We start from the raw sequence: 16,122 nt of genomic DNA, 5'->3' as shown, positions 1-16,122 counted from the left end.
CCCAGGCTCGATCCCACCTCCCTGGGATCCTGACCTGAGAGTAGTCAAGAGTCGAGAGTGGGACAGTTAACCAGTTGAGCCGCCCAGGCGCCCCTATAGTGGAAGGGCCATTGAAAAGCCACGCATACTCATTTATCTCAGGTGCTTGAAGGGTGGGGAGAAGACATGTACAGAGAGGTGGCCGCATCATTTGTCAGAAGTGTGATCGCTGCGTTTCCTACAGATGCTGTGAGCTACTTGGCAGTTGTGTGTTGGCCTGTCCGCTGGTCTCCTTCCTTGCCCTCAAAGAGGAGTGTTTGGGATTTATGAAGATCCAGGGATTGTGGAACAGGCTGTTGGTAGATAAAATACTAAAGCCAGTGAGGCTGAGAGGTCAGAACCCCTAGACCCTCAGGTGTCATTCAGATGTCTGTTACTGTTTTCAAGTCTGTTCAGCATCATCTCCCATCCCCCCTGTCTCTGTCTCTGTCTCTGTCTCTGTCTCTGTCTCCTTGTCTCTGTCTCCATCGTCAGTGCAGCTAGAAGCAAAGGGCTCCAAAGGTGGCAGGGCCATAGGACAGAAGGAATCCAGACCCATGAGCCAATTGGGGGAGGGGTGCCCAGGGCCATCAACAGTGGACACTGCATGGGTGAGAGAGAAATCTTTGTGGGGCTAAGCCATCGATGTGCAGAGGGTTGTTTATATCAGAAGCTAGTAGTAACTATTGTAACGCAAGTCTCAAATCTGTGACTCTTTACGTTGATGCAAATAAAGGAATACACATTTTAAACATTATTCATTTTCACCATTTCAATTTTACTCTTTCTCTGTAGGAATAGGATAAGCTCCCATCCCCCCACCCTCTCCTTAAGAGATATTATTTGGGTTCTTTGGATGGATCAGATCTCATTTGATGCCAGTTTTGTTACAAACGATTCTCCCTGCAGAATGCCATCACGGGAGCAGAGAGTTGGGATTTGAAAAATTAAGTCTGTTTTATAACAAAAGGTCAGCAGTGAGGATCAGATGAGTTTGTATTCTTTTTCCCTGAGTACAGGTTTTATGTGAATGTGTTTTAATGTGTAGTCTTAGACCATCCATCGCCAAATATCCAAAGAAAATAGAGAAATTTAGTTGGTGGCATAGTGAGATTTTTCCAAGTTGTTCAATTCTGTATAAAGAAAACTATTTGAACATTTACTGAATCAGTTTTCTGTCAACATTTTGGAATAATATAGACAATGCTTTCATTGGTCTCTCAGGTAAGGGCTGAAAAAAATATTAGGCCACAGAAGTAATTTAGTTTTTACTTTTCCCTTTCTCCAGGAAAAAAAAAAATAGTGCATAAAATGTACAAAGTCAGCATTTGTTGTTATTTGCCAGAAATTATCATTCTTCTCTCTAGGAAAATTGTCCCAGAACTTAACCCCTACAGAGTGGTCAAAACTAAGAATTGACATGCCGAAGAATTAGGACGCTATATAAATCATGACATTCAGTCTCTTCTCGTTGATATGAACCTGCTGAATTACAAACCCAGGTCTCCTATGGAATTGTATCTCACGTGGCTGCTTCTGTAGGTCGTCTCTTTATCCTTTGGGTTTTACATAGAAGTGCTCTTAGCTGTTAAGTTCTGTCTCAGTCCTGGTGCACAGAGTTGGATTAATGCCTCTGCACGTGTTGGTAGAGATTTAGCACACTTGCTTATCTCTGCATATTATTCCATACCAGACTGGGCTTTGGAAGATGCTTTGGTAGAACTTGGTAGGGAATATATATTCTTTTCATGAACGAAGGAATAAATTACTATCTTACCACGTTCGGGCTTGCTGAGGTCTGTTTAATTGTGAGGGCAAATGAAAGAGCTGTAGAATACCCAAATTATTGGTGACCAGATGTCAAGTGCTGCCATGTAGGGCCTGCTGATTGCATAACAGCCACTAACTAAATGTAAAGGTCATCTCCCCTTTTGCCATAACATTATGATCAAAAACACGAACCCATGCTTTTAAAAATAACTCCTTTGGCACTGAGGGGGACAGAAGAAAGAATAAGAAAGTAGACTCAAAGTTTCACTGCTCTTCCTGCCAATATATACAAACCCACATCCAAAACACATCTCATTTACATGCCTGTTTATTTTGTTTTCATGGCTGTCTGGAAGCTGGGACCTTTCCTTTTCTATAAACTGAGACAAAGAGTTATAAAGATAAACTCTGACCCTGCCTAGCTCCCCATAATGTCTGGCCTTATCATCTTCACCTGGGCAAATATTCTTATCACTAAGGGACTTGGTGTATGTGTAGGTGTATTACCAGAAATTTAGAAAGCATAGCACGAGTTGTTTTGTTTACAAATTTTGAATTGGTAGTTTTTGCTCTAAGCATTACACATTCTTCTTGGTTTTAGGAAGATTTGAAGGAGGTGGAAGAAACATAGCCGGTGTCGAAATAATTTCATAGAAACATAAACTTTAGATTTACAGAAATTTTAGAGTAGTAATTATTGGTAGGTTTTTGCTATTACTGTTGTCATTATAAAGCACTTATTCTGGGACACCTGGGTGGCTCAGTCGGTTAAGCGTCCAACTTCGGCTCAGGTCATGGTCTCGTGGTTTGTGCGTTTGAGCCCTGCATCAGGCTCTGTGCTGATGGCTTGGACCCTGGGGCCTGCTTCGGATTCTGTCTCCCTCTCCCCCTCCCTCCTCTCCCTCTCTCTTTCTCTCAAACATAAATAAACATGAAAAAAAATGGGGAAAAAAACAATTATTCTGTGTCAGGGATTACTCTATGTACTTTATACATATTTCATCCTAATAACAATCCTCCAAGGTAGGTACTGTTATTTCCCCCTTGTACATATGAAGACCCTGAGGCTCAGAGAGCTTAAGATACTTGTCCAAGGCCACAAGGCATGTAAGTGGAAGAGCCTGGTTTGAGTTCACCACCTGCTCATTCCCCAGATTCCTTTTGTCATGAAATCCTCTCTTTGTAAACTGGGTGCCACATCCTTTTGAATATATAATGTCTGATCAAAATCGTTCTTTAATGAGGTTTATTTCCCAGTGTTGAGCTACTGTCATCGCTGAAGGCACCTACCCATTCCTCAGACCCTACTGCGCATTAGGCTGGGTCTTAGCAGTAGGGGATTTTGAGAAATCGAATGCTCCTAAAATCAGTTCCCTATTTGATGGCACACCGTTTTGTCCCCTTGAGTTACTGCTTTCTCTCTCACATTCTGCTGGTTGGAAAGGGATGCATTCACTTCCCATCCCATTTTAGATCATGTCGGGGGCTTATTTTTCTTTTCTCAACTACTCCCTTCCTTTCTTAAGTAAAAATGCTAGAGATTTGAGTGGAAGTTGAAAAGGTCTTACGGAGAATAACAACAAGGAGGCCCAGCACTGCCTCACTGAGTGAGAAAAATACTCTGGTGAAAGATTTTATATTTTTCAAGAAGAATAAGAAATCTCCACATAAATCTCTGCAAACTTAGCCTTGAACACAAAGTAGAAAAGAGCTTTGAAAATGGGCTTCAAACCGGGCATAACCAACAACCTGTGCGTGCAATGATTCATTCTGGAATTGTTCTGCTGAAATGTAAACTCAGCGGTGAAATGGATGCTGCATGCTTTGGGGTTCTTAGCCAGATCCCGTCTACCGTCTGGAAGAAGGAGGCCACAAACAAAGTGATACTACTTTGTTGTAAAATAAACAGTCCCCCAAGGGCTTCCAAATGAAACAGGCTCTTTATTTTCTATGCCTGCAGTTTCCCACATTCATGGCAGAGCCTCCCATTCAAGTAAACAGAACACCTTCTTCCTTTGTGTTGCTTTTAGAATAGACTGGTCCAAACCGTCTGAACTCATAAGAGCTGATAACTACCGATCTATCTGGTGCCATCCTTTACAATTTTCTCCTTGGAACTGCATAATCCCTCTGTTTTTCAATTTTTCTCCTATTCTTCATAGACCCTTGTGCTTTTATCTTTGCACTCACTGCTCTATCCTCCTTCTTCTTTTAAGTTTATTTATTTTGAGAGAGAGAGAGCGAGCGAGCAGGGGAGGGGCAGAGAGAGAGGGAGAGGGAGAGAGAGAATATCCTTCTGAAATCGGTGGTTCCTGCCATGCTTCTGTTTTATTCTTCACATGGCTACTTCCCCTCATCAGCCTAGATCTTGCCTAACCCTAGCAAGCTTTATCCTGGCTCGGGTGCCCTTGAGGACGTTTTCCTTCTCTCAGGTTTATCTTACCACATGTGGCCGTTAGTGTGTGAGCATTTAATTGATCAAGTCAGGACACTCTTCCCAAAGAGGGAGCTATTAATAAGTATGCTGAGACAACACACATAAATCAGGACCGTCCAGGGGAAACTGGCCTGTCTTGTCAACTCTTTTGGAATTTTTTTGTTGAATTGAATACTCCCTGCCCAACCTCCCGATTATAACTTAGAGAAGAGGAAGAACCTCATTTGAATCTTGTTTTCTGCTTATTTCCTAAATCGTGCTGTCTCATTGCTTAATGCATAATTGGAGATAAATATAATAACAATTGCATGCCACAGCAAATGTATGTATAAATACATAAAAGTATGTACATACGAAATAGAAAAATAATATATTTATAAACAAGTTTGTGATGGTAGAATACAAAATTATGTGTGTCTGTGCCAACTGTCTGTCAGGCAGTGAGCTAGCTACCACAAACTGAAATACTGATTTTTATAATTCTCATCTTACAGTGAGGCATAAAGAAGTCAAATGAAGAGCTAAGATTCAGTTTCCAGTCAGATGCTAAACCATGCATTTCGGTTGTGCTCTTTCCAAGAGTCATGTTAACACATTCCCTTTGTTTTGTCCTCTTCACTCCACTGGGCCCAGTAGCCAATACAGGTCATTATTTATGTGACTTATAATTATGCCAAATAGCAAGAAGAGGAGAGAACAAAATCAAAATAAAATATTTCTTTTTGGTAAGGTTAGGGGAGGTGTTGAGGAAAAAAGAAAAAAAAAATAGACTAGATGTGTTTGAAGGAAAGTGTGTTTCTGGCCAGGAATTGGTGATTAGGATCAAGCCATTTGAAATTCTTCACGGAGTTTGGACAAACACACATGCATCATCTAACACTAACACCATCGATATGACTTTTATTTCTGTTTCCAGCTGAGAGAGTCATTACTGTGATCTGTGGGACATTCTATACATGAGCTGATACTTCTCTTCCTTCTCCTCAGTCTCTAAGGTAAGATAAGTTCACACAGAACTTTAAGAAATCTAAACAGTGGCATTTGTGTCAAATAACTTTTACCTTCATAGCTTCTGACTCTGGCTGCTTTCAACATATCAGGATTCTGTTCTGCTTTGTCTTTCTAGTTTGTGTTGAGTGGTGTTTGTGCTCTGCTCTTAAGACAAAATACATGCCTGAAGCCTGTCTTGCTTCCTTTATTACTGTTAAGTTATATGTCGTCCATGCATTAGAACTTTTTTCCTTTTTTTTTTGGTTTTCCGCTTTATTAAATGTGTTATGACTTCCCATTATAGCACGCCATAACCTGATTGGTAGAAACTGTAGTTGTCTGGTGCCAAGAATAACCAAATATGGCTCCGAATATCAATCTGGTATAATCCCAGGGCAAGCCACACTGGAAACTGAATATGCTCGAAGTCATCGCTCTTTTAGTCCCAGGGAACAGGAGAGGGTTATGGGGAGTGGCGGTGGGTGGACTGACTCCCCGCAGGGTCTCATAAGTAAGAATTTGCCTATAGAGGTAATATTTAGGGGGCAGTCTCGGTCATTCAGCATTAGTGTTTCACAGCTTCTAGGCCACTTGCTAAGTGTTGTATTTCTGCTGCAAACTGGAGTAGAACATATTAAAGAATAATTTACACAGTTGAGAAATCCATGATATCTCCCAAGGATGGGGTATACTTTAGAGTTCAGATTACTTTTTAAAGAATTCCATTTTAATTACAGTTGGAGACTTCATTGCCATTTTGGGATAAAAGACTCAATTTTAAGTCACTAGAGGTTTGTATACTGGAGTTATTATCTACTTTCCAAAACAGCAAGTTTTTATTTTGCTACAGTTTAATTTTAATCTCTTTGACATTAAAACTTAGGCATATATGTCATCTTAAATTTTCTTTCTCTCTCTCTCTTTTTTTTTTTTTTTTTTTTTTTTTTTGCTTGTTTGTTTTGCTTTTTGTCAAAGGTAGAACATTCTGGGCTTTTTATTTTTTATATTTTTTTAAATATTTATTTTTGAGAGAGAAAGAGTGTGGGAGCACATGTGTACGAGTCAGGGAGGGGTGAGAGGGGGCTAGGGAGAGGATCTGAAGCAGGCTCTGTGCTGACAGCAGAGAGCCCAATGCGGGGCTTGAACCCACCTGACGTGAGCTGAAGTCAGACACCCAGGCGCCTCTAGATCATTCTAGACTCTTTAAAGATTAGCAAATTATGCTACCTTAAAACATAAAGGAGAAGCCTTTGGCTATTCTGTTTAGTGCTTTGATTTTGTGAACTTTCTCTCAGTTTCTTTGCACAAAGTTACCCAATCCTCCAGGCAAAGTTTTCCAATTATTATTATTAGTAGTAGTACCTGTAGTTCCTAGAAGTCCAAGATATCCACAGTAGTTCAGACATATTTAGATGTTGGTCAAAAGCAAATAGTTATACTCTATATAAGTCATTATTATTCCCTAAAGCCACTAACATGAAAATTATCATCTGCAAACAAACAGAATAAAAGCAGAAACAAAAAGATGGGGCAGGTGTCAAGGCTTACCATGTGTTGGAAACTCTTTGGAGAACTCTGGATACGAGGATGAATAAAATATAATTCCTAAGCTTGAAAAATTCACAGCCTGGTGGAGAGGCAAAGATAAACAAAGAACTATAATTCAATGCAATGTGCTCTACAAATGAGACATATGCAAAACTCTACTAGCATACAGGTGAAGGAGAAACTGATTTTTTTCTGAGGATGTTCGGGACAGTTGTGGAAAAAAAAATTGAGCTAGACATTGGAGGATGAGTTTATTTTCCAGGTAGACAGGTGAGGCAAGTCATTCCTGAGAGTGGGAAAAAGTCCCCTGGACATGTATATGGCACCCATATACCAAAGGACTTACATAGGATGCAGAGGAGTTTAAATTTTGAATGACCAGATCAGATATCCTAGGACAGTGAAGAGACACCTGACCGGAGAATCAGGCTACATGGGTGCAAGTCTTGATTCTGCCATTAGCAGGACAGTATCACTTGAGGAAAGTGCTTTACCTTTCTTGCCTCCAAAATGAGGTGATTTTTGCGGCACAAAAATTCTAATTCATAGGTTAAGGCTAATGTTTCATCCAGAGAGACACTGAGTTAGAAAATGAGTTTTGTTTGCCTCCAAAACCAGAAATGTATTTAATTCCTATTCTAGTAGTAGTGCTTCGGCTTATAAATAGGACTGAATTTATATGGTGTAATCAAGCAGGGGACTTGATATATAGGCTGACAATCTATAAATACCCTGAGCAAAATATTATAAATGAAGAATGGGAAATTGCATCCTCCAAAATTGGTAAGAGTAGAAATAATGGCCTGAGACAAAGGATAGGACTATTTTTTTAGACTAGACTTAAAAGTATTTCTAATCTTTGAGAGCATCTGGGCTGTGTTGCAGACTCCCTGGAGGGTGTGGGAAGGGCTTCCCTGAGACGCTCAAGGGCAGGCAAGCGAGCCAGTGAAATGTGGAAGAAGAAGGAGGAGTCGAAGTAATAATAAGCAGGCCATGGCAGTAATTTGCAACCTGGAGTGGGGGAACAATGGGCCTCGAGAAGCTCAGAGCTAACGCTGTCTTGCTGGTTTCCAGCCACCCGCTGCACTCTGCACTGGACTAACACTCCCAGGGCCATAGGCCTCAGGGCTCCTCACTGTTTTTTAGGAAAGTGCCATTTACTTAGCATCCACTGTATATTTGCCACCATTGTACTCACCCGACACATTCAGGAAAGCTTTGAGAAAGAGGAGGGGAACTAACCCATGTTGACGAGTATTGGACACTTACTACTTACCGCAGGCTGTGGCCTGTGCTGTAACAAGCAAGATCTCATTTAAATCTCAGCAGCCTTCTGAAGTGTCATGTAGTTATTATATCCCTCCTCTTTATGTAAAATGAGGAACCTGAAGCACAGAAAGGATAAATAAAGCTGCCCAAGGGGGGCAGTCAACATTTGAAACTAGAACTCTCCACTCGAAAGGCCACTCCTTGCTGCAACATCCTAGGATGGTATTGTCAACCAGTTCCCTACAAGTTTGGTTTCTCACTGGGTCATTGCTTGTGATCTAGAGGAAGATTTTCCTTAATAAAAATGCTCCATCTGAATCTGTTCCTCCAGGTGGTAGAGACACAGCCTGTAGTGGCTGACACATGACCAGTGGAAGGCTGTCCATTATTCTTTCTTTCTTCAGTTAAGGCTCTGAATTGGATCCAGCTGTTCTTTGTTGCAAAGGCCAAAAGACCTCAATATCCTGCTCTTTGTTTTCCTGGAAGTTATTGGCTATTGTTAGCCATGAAGGCCAGGTTGGAACCCCTTAAAGAACTAAAATGTTGGTAGACAGGTACTAGGGAGCAAGGTCTTAGAATAGCAGAGATGATGGTATTTCAAGACCAAGCCTCAGTTTCTGGTCTGGCAAAAGCCATGTGTTGACCCCACGGGAAAAAAATCTGTAAATAGACCCGAGGAAAGAAGCCAACTGGATTCTTCTCACCCTTCACTTAGAACAAATAATAATGTAGTAATTTTAATATTTCTTATGATGTATCCAGTCATTGTTGCATGCTAAATACTGTGCTAAAAGCCGTTTGTAAGCACCAACATCATTTTTAGCTCTAACATTTACTGAGCACTTCTTAGGCACCATGCTCTTGTGCTAAGTATTTAAAGCTTTGCCGTTCTGTAAGGCAAACACTGATACAGTCCTCGTTTTTGAGGCATAGATACTGAACCTTAGGTTTACTTTTCCAATGCGCCATGATTAGCTAATGACAGAAATAGGGAACTAGAGTATGTATGTTTACTGAGATTCTCAAAGGACTAGAAATCGGTTACAATAAGATTAAAAAGAAAGCGACAGGGAAAGAGCGGAATTACTGCAAGGACTGAGAAATCTGTCACCTTCTTATACCACACCAGCATTACCCCACTGCCTCTTGTAGCAACTGTTTTCTCTTTTTATCTTCTGGCTTTACAGCCAGAGGGGGCTGACCATTTGGATTGGCACAATCGTAAGCATGTCTAGAAATGAATTCCCAAATTTCCTACTAAATAGCAACTCCAGTGTGATGACCAAACACAAGCTTGGTCAGGCAGTACCTTTATGGATCAGCTTGGTCAGAATAAGAAACTCACTCACAACTAAACTTGGAACTCAGAAGAGATTTTCGTCCTCCAAATGTCAGATGTGATAGAGGGCTGTTGGTGAGTCACTCCCTTTTTCAAGAATAGAGGCATAATTCCCAGTGGAATAATGAGCTTCAGCCCACTGGCGCCCAAGGAGCTAACACAGTGGGCAGATGTCCGAACTCTACTGGCCATGTCCCAGATGCAAACAATAGAACACTGGCCAACTTCTACTAAAGAGAATTTCTGAAGCCATGGTATTGCCTTGGCCCGCCAAAAATGCATTACAAGACCACGGTTGCCCACAATAGTCTCACTTCATAAAGAAGGAAAGGCTTGGGGAGGGGAAGTAACGTGAGCTTATATTCTCTGATGGAGTTTGAGGAAAAGTGCTCAGAAATTTTGCCTCTTTGCCCTTTTAGATGATGGATTGCTTCAGTTTTATGAAATGCTGGGGCTAAATCCCTTCAAGGTTGGGTCTACATGAATATTAATTGGTCCTGAGTAAGAAGAGTGAGGCCTTGCTCATTGCCAGTTTGGGGCAGTCCTCATCAGTGGTCTTTTCCAGACTCTTTCTTTTAAAGGAGATCTTTTTGGTGGGGGGAAGGAAACTCAGAGAGTTCCATTTGGGAAGGAGATTTTTTTAAAGCTTTCCATAGTTGTCAGTAATTCTGTTCCTTAAAAACTGCATCATGTTAAAGGACTATAATGACATTGGGTTGTCTAAGCAGATCGTATTTCATATTCTCTAAAATGGATGCAGATTACAAAATTCAGGGTAAGCACTTTTTTACAGTTCCCAGAATTTTGTCTATTTGCATGTTTACATTATGTAATACTTTCATATATATCATCTTCCCTCAAGGTAAATACAGCAGATATTGTTTTTCCCCCTTTACAAGCAAGATCAGCAATTAAATAACTTGTGAATGGGAGATCAGAATGATTGAGTGGCTGAACTGGGACTTTAATCTGGGTCCCCTGATTCCCAGCCCTCTCCGTTTTCTATACAGGTCCTGTCCAGTCCGTAGGGGCCACTCCTTGCTTTCTACCATTCATTCATTCCATTAATCGGTTCAGCTCTCACTATGACAGCTTCTCCATAAACAGGAAGAGAGTGGGGCCCAGACAAAATGATATTTGTATAATTCCCCTGGAGCCAAGGAACAACTTTTGCTTTCTTGGATGTATTAATTTTGGGCACAAACCATTTGTCCTGGAGGAGTGATTTACCTTTAACTTTAGTGGGGCAGGGGGGCGGGGGAGAAGAAATTGTCTCCTAAGGCTTGTACAGAGGTGAGTTTTCTTCATTGATAGAACCCAGTCAATCACATGAAGACAGTGAAAAATAAGAAATGCAGATGCATTTGCCTGTGTAGGATCAAAAACATAAAAACATTAAAAATCACAGTCACTTAAGGGAGTTTTTCTCAGAGCCACTGAATATCTATACACAGTTCCCTTGGGACATAATTCTGAAAGCTTGCTAAATTAGAGGAAAATAAAACAACTCCCCCTCAACTTCCAGAAGATTCCAGCCAAGGCTGAGCTCTAAACCTCTTAGATTTGGATTTGGTTCTAAACTTGGCAAAGAAACACTAGCCCATCCCTACTGGAAAGCTCTCAAGAGAGTCAGTTCCAGCTTTCCAAAAACTTGCAGCCCAAATATGTTTGGCTTCACATCTGAACCTTTGTAATATTTGACATCTATTAGAAATTACCAAGTCAACTTTAGAAACCTAAAATCAAGCTGAACTCCAATGGGTATATGCAATCAAACTGATAAGATTGCCATATAACTTAAGCAAACATTGAACCTGATTTGAAAACCCATGTGAAGGCTCAGTCACATTTTTGGCAAGGGCTCCAAGATCTTTGGAGATATTAATGAGGAGGAAGAGGAGGGAGATCTCATTTTTCTCTTCTAATCCATCGTTTCCACCTCTTGTAGCTACTGTATTTCATGACCTCAGAGGACAGAACTCCTGAAACTAGCATAACAATGGCCCCTATGAAATCAGAGTTCTTTAAAAACAAGGTGATAATTTTTCCTAATCTGAGTTAACCCAGTGGAGCTAGTAACAGAATAAGAAAGTTACTGCTTTGACTTCACCAAGAGATTGGCAGCCTTCAAGCTGGGAAAACCTGGATAAGTTTGCTCACAAAGACGAAAAAGCACTTACAGATCAGATAAGATATTAATCCAATTTGGAGCTCTCAGGAGAACAGAGAGGAAGTGGCCAATTAGAGGAGTTCTGATCTGGCCTAAAAGCTGAGAAGACCCTCAAAGTGTCCAATAGACTTTTTGGTTTGTTTGGTTGCTCGTAACCTCTCTAGAGGATGCTATAACGTAGAAGAAGTGGTCCATATATTTTGTCTCTTGTAAGCTTCCGAGGGGGTTGGCAACAAATACAAATTTGTTTGTGAATGTCTAAGGCTCGTGGACATGTTGTCTAAGAAGTAACATCTGCTATATCCATTTGAGGCAGCAGGAGGTTGCAGGAAAATCCATGGGCCTGGCCCAAACATTCTGCCACTTAAACAGCAGTGTGACCTTGAGATAAATCACTTACTTCTCTGGGCTTCTGTTTCTTCAACAGTAAATAGTTATTATAATATCTTTTTCAGAGTGTCATTGTGAAAACTGAATTTAGGATTGTGTATGCAATCACTCAGCATTGTATCTGCTATAGAATATAGTCTAGAAAAGTTAAAGTTGTTTATAAGGAAATGCAAAATCCATCTCTCCTCATTCATGTCTTCCACCTTCTTATATTATCTGTAGGATAGGAAAACCTGAGCTGCTTTCTGGAATGTTATTTCATAATATTGTGATAAGTATTGGACTCCTAGCATATCTTTACCTTCCACCTCAAAATCATAAAGACGAGAAGGAGATAAGGCAAAATATATATTAGTTATCATTCCCTCCTTTCTCTTCTCTGTTTCATTAGCCACCCTGACTGCTTTCCTTAAATTTCTTGTGATTATTTTTTTCCTCATTGTATTTTTCTTATTATTTTTTAAAAGTTTATTTATTTATTTTGAGACAGAGAAAGAGAATCCCAAATGAGCTCCACTGTGTCAGTGTAGAGAACCTGGAGATCATGACCTGAGTTGAAATCAAGGGTCGGATGCTTAACCAACTGAGCCACCAGGTGTCCCATTTTTTCTTCATTTTAAGACACAATAACCAGTATATTTTATCGGGTGAAATCCTTTTCAATAAGCTGATCCTCTGGTCATGAATAACTGTCCCTCCCTCTCACTTTTCTTCCCACCCTGTCTACCTTTCTCCATCTTTTTTTTCCTTAGTCCCATTCATTTATATATTCAACAGTATGTTTGAGTGCTAATTGTATACCAGTCATTTGTTGAGACTTTATATGTAGGAACAGTAAACTCTATGCTGTCTCTACTCTCACAGAGCTGACATTCTGGTGGCATTGGCGGGGAGGGACAGGAAGTAATGACATATAGAACCAAATAAACCTATAGTGGCAATAGGAGCTATGGTGAAGCATGACACTGGGTAATAGAATAGAGGCTGATGGTGGGGGGGGGGGGTCTGACTAGGGAAGATATTTCTGATAAAGGAACATTTGAGCAGGGGCCTGGGATTAGGTGAGGGAGAAAGACCTACCATCTTCTAGGGGAAGAGCATTACGCAAAGGGAATAGCCAGCCAAAGGCATGCTGGAGGCACAGTGAGGAAGCCAAGGACTTTGGGGTTTACTCTAAATTGGATGTGAAGCCAGCAGGATTTTGGGCAGATGAGGGACATGATAAAATGTAACTTTTAGAATGCTCTTCTGGGAGCCCCTTTGGGAAATGGTAGTAAACTCTGAGTCTGAAAAGAACAATCATGGGTAAGGTTAGCACTCAGAAAATAAAGCATATTCTCATAATGGAAACTCCTGTTTTTTTGTTGAATAGTAGTGTTTCGTTTCAAAACACAAACAGTGAAGTGCTACTATTTGTATCTAGAGCTGCACCTTCTAGCTTTTCCCTTATTCTTTCTTTTGCCTTCCCTTTTCTGTTCTCATTCCTTTGCGTGGAAAGAAAGAACAACAATTTGAGAAGGGGGTTATTCTCCTTGAGTAGGAAGTAGGTAGAATCTAGAACAGTCTTACCTCTGATCAATTTATAGATGACCATCCTCATACTCAGTGCTAGTATTTGCTGAAGACTTAGTATGTGCTGCCAAGCATATTGCTAAGTGCACAGCAGGCAATGCATTGATTCCTTAAAGCAAAACCACTCTATTTGACAATTGAAGAGGTTGAGTAATTTTCGCAACGTCATATACTAAGGAATTTCTGAAGGCAGGACTCCAGTCCATTTGATTCAAAGTTTGTATTCTCTACAGATACACAATATTGCTTTCTAGTCACTCACTCACTGACGCAGTTATTAAATGGGAAATTATTAACTGTACCCGGTATTGTGTTAGGGTAGGATGTGGCATGGATGTATAATTGTATAAATCAAATCTAATGTAAATGGTTTTCAAAATGTCGAGCTTAATCTTATGTCCACCAGAAATTTGAACTAGGAAATGAAGACTTTACTTACAGTGGTAAATTGTGCCCCTTTTTATAATCATTTGAGAGTTGGAATGCAATTTAAAAAGAGGGTCTGTCCTCCCAAAATATCTTAGGTCCCATTTTTCTCTGAATGGAGACAGCTCTACATTCAATTATTTTATGCTAAGCACCTGTGTTTTACTTACTGTCAGAATATGTTTATGAATGACCTTCCCATTGCTTTAATCAAAGGGACTAGTTTTTAGAAGGAATAAGAAAGATTTCAATGGTTAAAGCCAGCAAACAGCTCTACATTGTTAATGTTGGAGAGGTAAGTCTCCTATTTTCAGTCAAAACTGAAAGATTGGTAGGTTCTGCTGGATGAAACCATAAGACTAATTTTCTTGGTGATGAGTGTATGTATGATGTATACTTCTGGGATCTCCTTGCAATTTATCTTTTTTTGTTATTTTTTTTAATCATTTCATTAGCACTGGGAGGCATTTGATCATTTTTTTTTTCCCCATGAAAGAGGAGAAAAGGAGCCTGAGAGAGTTCACTGAATCACCTAAGATCCTGCAGTTATTTGACTAGAACCTGACTGTACTAGCCAGGGTTCTCCAGAGAAACACGAAGCAGTATGTGTATATGCTAGAATTGATTGGAATTAGCTCATGAGATTATAGGGGCTTCTGAGTCCCGAAATAGGTATTCAGTGAACTGGATCTGAACTGGAGGTCCAGAAGAGCCAGCCATGCTCCATTCTGAACACTCGCAGGCTAGAAATCCCAGATGAACCAATATGTCAGTTGAGTCTAAAGGCAGGAGTGAAATGATATCTTAGGTAAACTAGTCAGGCAGGAGAAGTTCCCCCTTACTCATGGAGGGGCTAGCTTTCTTTTATTTAGTCCTTCCTCTGACTAGATGAGGCCCACGAGTAGAATAATCTGCATTGTGCAGTCTATCAACTTCAGTGTTGCTCTCGGTCAGGAACAACCTCACAGACACACCCAGAATAATGTTTGCCCAAATGTCTGGGTGCCCCGTGGCCCACTCAAGTTGACATATAAAGTTGACCATCACATTGAGTTTCTAGCTCTGTGCCTTGTACCATATATATATATATATATATATAAAATATATAAATATATATAAATATATAAATATATATTATATATATTTATATATATAAATATATAAATACATATATATAAATATATAAAATATATATATATATATATATTTGTGCTTCCCCCTTTTTTTTCTTTCAATTTTTATTTTGAGAGAGAGAGAAAGTGAGAGTATGTACATGTGTGAGGGCAGGGTAGGGGCAGAGAGAGAGGGAGAAAGAATCCCAAGCCAAGCAGGCTCCATGCCATCAGCACAGAGCCTGACTTGGGGCTCCAACCCATAAACTGCGAGATCATGACTTGAACCGAAATCAGGAGGTGGATGCTTAACTGACTGAGCCACCCGGGCGCCCCTGACTGTGCTTCCTTTTAATGTTCACATACACTCTCTTTCTCACACACACAATATGCAGTATCATAGTAGCAGCAAACCAGAAACAAATGTACGAGAGAAGAAATTTTTTTCTGGAAGAACATTCTTCTAAACGAGAAAGGAGCTTGCTAGTAGGGTTGAACCTAAGCATAAGACTTTATCAAGATTATTTGTCAAAGGGTAACATTCATCTGAATTCATCTGATCTCACATAAGTTACACACACAGGCATATTAAAAAATTGGAAATGAAAACCACAACAGAGATTGCTTGTACATTTTAATGTGTCCCGAACGTGAATCGATAGCTTTGTGAGTTCCTGATTCATTGCATACCACGAAGTGACCCAGGAGCCTTTCAGCACTCCCAGTGCCATCCAGCTTGCTTGCCTTGGCCTGGCTAAGAAAACCGCAGCTCACTGCCTTGCTCAGTGCACTCAGCAAGAAGACGGCGAGAGCACACACTCCAGGCAGCACTGACTCCATTTGGAAAGCCTCGGGATAACGAAGGGGTAATGTGTCTTGACTTCCGACACTGTTAAATACTCTGCTACTACTTTTCCTTCCATTTCTCACCTTCCTGAAGTAGGGGTGAAGTGAGGGGGAAAAGGAAAGTTTGGCAGAAACTCCACTTTGGAGAAAGAAAATCTTATTTGAATAAAGGTCCTACATTGAGAAGCCCCCATTGCTTTGAAAACCGGTTAACTCTTGATTAACTTGCCCACAA

General features: G+C 40.4%; 2 long non-coding RNA genes across 19 annotated transcripts in view; one reads left to right on the top strand and one right to left on the bottom strand.

Annotated features, from left to right (window-relative positions):
- Positions 1 to 16,122, top strand: part of LOC111557781 — an 863,046-nt gene that overhangs the window by 768 nt on the left and 846,156 nt on the right. For all 17 annotated transcript variants that reach the window (XR_006589518.1, XR_006589519.1, XR_006589515.1 and 14 more), the window contains exon 2: positions 5,142 to 5,220. This is a non-coding gene — a long non-coding RNA (uncharacterized LOC111557781). The remainder of the gene's footprint in view (positions 1 to 5,141; positions 5,221 to 16,122) is intronic.
- On the bottom strand, positions 5,098 to 11,335 carry LOC109494437. 2 transcript variants are annotated; one of them, XR_002149318.3, is made up of 5 exons: positions 11,186 to 11,335; positions 10,602 to 10,739; positions 8,040 to 8,148; positions 6,764 to 6,842; positions 5,098 to 5,215 (listed from the first exon to the last, which is right to left on the bottom strand). It is a non-coding gene; the product is annotated as an uncharacterized LOC109494437 (long non-coding RNA). The 2 variants fall into 2 exon arrangements; XR_002149317.3 differs by having other exon boundaries at positions 11,219 to 11,333.

Source organism: Felis catus, chromosome E1 (genome assembly GCF_018350175.1).
Source record: "Felis catus isolate Fca126 chromosome E1, F.catus_Fca126_mat1.0, whole genome shotgun sequence".
In the NCBI taxonomy this organism is placed as follows: domain Eukaryota; kingdom Metazoa; phylum Chordata; class Mammalia; order Carnivora; family Felidae; genus Felis; species Felis catus.
The sequence above is the reverse complement of the archived record's forward strand: the minus strand, read 5'-3'. Positions and strand labels throughout refer to the sequence as shown.